The following is a 5,018-nucleotide window of genomic DNA, read 5'->3' on the forward strand; positions in this document are numbered from 1 at the left end:
CTTTGTATCCCCCTGCTATGACTTTTGACCAACTATAATGTCCTTAGCAAAGCATACCAAAGCTTTCTAGCTGATTACATGTTCCTTAAAATGTAGCCGTAAATAGTTTTGTTAATGATGGCTGAAGTGACATGACAACTGAGATAAATATTAGACTGGTCTTGTTATCCATTATAACAATCTTCTTTCACAAGACTACCAGGAGATACGGCCCCTGGAACTATATTGCATTCTTTGTCTTACCAATCATTAGGACCTGAATCACACTTTAAAAAAAAGAAAGTACTGTAACAAGAGTCTGTTAGCAGAGAATAATTTTCTTAGAACTGCTGGGTCATCTGTCTGCTCCAACCCTACATTCCTTTAAGTAAATTACCCTGTTGAAGGAGTTGCCTTTTTCATTTGTGGTCTTATGATAGATACATTCTTGTTACAGTGGCAGTTACACCTTTGCCTCACCATCAGACACTTCTGAAAGTCAGTCATTCAGAGACAGATTCGTGCCAATAATCACCTTTACAGTGCCGACCAATCAACACTCATCTCCCTAAAGAAATGGAACTTATACAAATGTTATCAACCTGCTCACATCCATTGATCCCTGAAGCCAGTGCTTCCCAATAACGTTATTATGATCAGCTTGGAGATCTCTCCTACTTTGCTTGGAGAGACTGCCTGCTCTTCTTTATTATACTAAACGGTAAATTCAGTTTTGCATTTTTTATTTTATATATTGAGTTTTATTCTTAGTACCTTTTGAAAATTCTAAAGGTTTGACCAAGATCATTGTGAAGACCCTCACCTGGCAGCATCCCAGGGACCTCAGGTCAAGAGGTGCACTCCCTGAATCCCTTGTGCCCACACTTGTCCTTCAGGTCACATGCCACATGAGTCAGTCTCAACAAGAATTTGAATTCTAACTAGTTCCAATGAGCTCTTGTTGCTAATTTTATTTTGCTATCCAATGATATATAACCAAATCAAGCTTTGTATAAGATAATTAGGCCTGGATTTTGTATTAAACTTTTAGACCGTTGGGCTTGGAGATGCATCATTTGTTAATTTTAGGTCTTTATATAAGGTTATTAGACCTTTCATTTGGTGGTATATTGTTTGATAAATATTTTTGCTATTAACATGATTATTCTCCTACAGTTAACCTTGCTTTTGCTGTTGTTTGTCTCTATAAAGTTCAGTTTCAAGGGTTTTTGCTTTTTCCAGGTTTTTTTTAGATGTATTCCATATGGATGGAGTCATAGGCACAATAGTCTACAACCCATTCCAAGTTGGCCCTTGAGGATTAATGACTGAGGTCTACTAGAGTGGAGACTGGCTAATGTTACCACATGAAGTAAATCTCTTTTGCTAACTGAGACCACCCAAATTTTTCTGCTAGTTAATTAATTATGATTTATTGTTACTTTCTCCCTCTCATATTATCATCTACTGGTGTAACTTTTTTTTCTTTTTTTTTTTAATTCTTAAAAATTGATTTTACAGAAAAAGGATGGGGAGAAGGAGAGTGAGAAGTATCAACTCATAGTTGTTTCACTTTAGTTGTTCATTGATTGCTTGTCATATGTACCTTGATGGGGCAAACCCAGGGTTTTGAACCAGTGACCCCAGCATTCCAGGTCGATGCTCCATCCACTGTGCCACCACAGGCCAAGCTGGTGTAACTTTATTTTATTTATTTATTTATTTATTTTTAATTCAGTGAGAGGAGGGGAGGCAGAGAAAAAGACTCTCACATGTGTCCTGACCAGGATCCACCCGGCAAGCCCACTAGGGGGCAATGCTCTGCCCAGGTGGGGCCATGCTCTCAACCCAGCTCTTCTTAGTGCCTGGGCAGAGGCCTTACAGCCATCCTCAGATGATTCTGAAGCCAATTTGCTCTAGTGGAGCCATGGCTGCAGGAAGGGAAGAGAGAGAGAAGAAGAGACAGAAAGAGAGAAGAAAGAGGGAGAGGGTTGGAGAAGCAGATGGGAGTTTCTCCTGTGTGCCCTAAGAATTGAACCCGGGACATTCACATACCGGGCTGATGTTCTACCACTGAGCCAACTGGCCAGGGTCAGGTATAACTTTTTCAAACCACAAACTCTATAATTTTGACCCAATGAAGGAGAATCTTGAGATTGTGTTTCTGAAATTTAAAGGGTGTTCATGACCAGAACAGAACTTTTGAACATGCCAATACTAAATCTCGATGCAGTATTGTTTGTTGATTGACCTCTTAGTAAATATAAAAAGTGGCAGTGCCAGGCTTGAAATAGGTAGTCCAAACACTCTTGTAAAATCCATCTTCTCATCAGAGGTCAAACTGTTCAAATGATTGAACTGTGGCCCTTCCTAGGACATATCAAATTACCCAAATAAAAGAGTAGATATGAAATCTAATAACTGGTACGTTTTTTTTTGTTGTTGTTGTTTGTTTGTTTTTTACAGAGGCAGAAATAGACAGGGACAGACAGACAGGAACGGAAAGAGATGAGAAGCATCAATCATTAGTTTTTCGTTGCGCGTTGCGACTTCTTAGCTGTTCATTGATTGCTTTCTCATATGTGCCTTGACCGCAGGCCTTCAGCAGACCGAGTAACCCCTTGCTGGAGCCAGCGACCTTGGGTCCAAGCTGGTGAGCTTTTTTGCTCAAGCCAGATGAGCCCACGCTCAAGCTGGAGACCTCAGGACTCGAACCTGGGTCCTTCCGCATTCCAGTCCTACACTCTATCCACTGCGCCACCACCTGGTCAGGCTACTGGTACGTTTTTATTAATTAACTTTTTAAAAATGCCATTTTAACAGGTTTATAACTTCCTCAGAAACTCTCTGATTGATTGATTGATTTTAGAGATTAAAGACAGGCAATAGAGAGAGAAATATCAGTCTGTTCCCATATGTGCCAAGACCAGGGATCAAACCCACAACCTTTGCCTATTTACATATTGGGCTGATGTTCTAACCAACCAAATAATCTGTCCAGGGCCTCAAAAACTCTTTAAAAATAAATAACAAATGTGAATTACTTGATACCACCTAATGTAATTGTTGATCCTAAAGGTGGAGAGTAACAATATTATACTATAGAAGCTAATACAACACTATAAACATACATTAAAGATAGTCATGTAAAACGGGCTGCTGTGATTGAAGGTTTATAAACAAGGACCTAATATAAAACAACAAAAATAATACCATTATTGGGATGTTAAAGGATTCAATCATAAATACACAAAATTTTGCCACCTAAAATCTGGAAAGAAACACAAGGAACAATTGAGTTTAAGACCTATAAAGATGTCTGACCAGGCCGTGGTACAGGCAGTGGCGCAGTGGATAGAGCATTGGCCTAGGATGCTGAGACCCAGGTTTGAAACCCCGAGGTCACCAGCTTCAGCGCGGAATCACCAGCTTGAATGTGGGATCATGAACAGGACTTCATGGTCATAGGATTGAGCCCAAGGTTGCTGGCTTGAGCAAGGGGTCACTCAGTCTGCTGGGACACCCTCCCCCCAGTCAAGGCACATATGAGAAAGCAATCAATGAACAACTAAGGAGCCGCAACGAAGAATTGATGCTTCTCATCTCTCTCCTTTCCTGTCTGTCTGTCCCTGTGTGTCTGTCTCTTTCTCTCTTTCTCTCTAGCTAAAAAAAGAAATAATAAAAAAAAATCTTTCCTGGTTTGAGCAAAAGCTCACCAGCTTGGACCCAAGGTTGCAGGCTCGAGCAAGGGGTTACTCAGTCTGCTGAAGGCCTGTGGTCAAGGCACATATGAGAAAGCAATCAATAAACAACTAATGGGGCCCTGGCCAGTTGGCTCAGTGGTAGAGCGTCGGTCTGGTGTGCAGAAGTCCCGGGTTTGATTCCCGGCCAGGGCACACAGGAGAAGCGCCCATCTGCTTCTCCAACCCTCCCCCTCTCCTTCCTCTCTGTCTCTCTCTTCCCCTCCCGCAGCCGAGGCTCCACTGGAGCAAAGATGGCCCGGGCGCTGGGGATGGCTCCTTGGCCTCTGCCCCAGGCACTAGAGTGGCTCTGGTCGCAACAGAGCAATGCCCCGGAGGGGCAGAGCGTCGCCCCCTGGTGGGCATGCCGGGTGGATCCCGGTCGGGCACATGCGGGAGTCTGTCTGACTGTCTCTCCCCGTTTCCAGCTTCAGAAAAATACAAACAAACAAACAAACAAACAAAAATAAAATAAACAACTAATGACTGATGCTTCTCATCTCTCCATTCCTGTCTGTCTGTCCCTGTCTATCCCTCTCTCTGACTCTCTCTCTGTCTCTGTAAAAAAAAAAAAAAAAAAAATCTTTCAAAACCAGCATTGTACCAGGTTAAACTTCAAATGGACACTAGATAAAGTTCTTCAAGCAACACTTCATTCCAGGAAGTAAAACTTGGCCACAATAAAAAAAAATTGGGAATTTTTTTCTAAGTGAACAGAGGATGTGGCCAGTTCATGCCTCATCTATAATTAAATTAATTTGCAAAAATTTATAAAGGTGTGATTCCAACTATAAGACATTCCAGAAAAAGCAAAACTATAGAGACAAGCCTGACCTGTGGTGGCACAGTGGATGGGGTGGCAACCTGGAATGCTGAGGTCCCAGGTTCGACACCCTGGAAGTGGCCACTGAAAGCACATACAAGAAGCATCTGCGAGTTGATGTTTCACGCTCCTCCCCCTTCCATTCTCCCTCTCTATCCTCTCTCTAAAGTCAATAAATAAAATCTTTTTTAAAAATTATTTTTTAAAAACTACAGAGACAGTAACAAGATCAGTAATTGCCAGGGGTCAGGGGATTGGCTAAGTATGTGAAACAGAGATTTTAGAGACTATCATTTTTGTCCTTACATATATGGTAGAATTCACTGATAAAACCATCTGAGCCTAATGCTTTCTGTTTTGAAGGGAAATTAATTATTCGTTCAACTACTTTGAGATATATTATTTTTTGTTTGTTTTTTTAAGGATTTAATTTATTGATTTCAGAGAAAGGAGAGAAGGGGGAGGAGCGGGAAGCA

Source organism: Saccopteryx leptura, chromosome 13 (assembly GCF_036850995.1).
Source record: "Saccopteryx leptura isolate mSacLep1 chromosome 13, mSacLep1_pri_phased_curated, whole genome shotgun sequence".
NCBI classification, from domain to species: domain Eukaryota; kingdom Metazoa; phylum Chordata; class Mammalia; order Chiroptera; family Emballonuridae; genus Saccopteryx; species Saccopteryx leptura.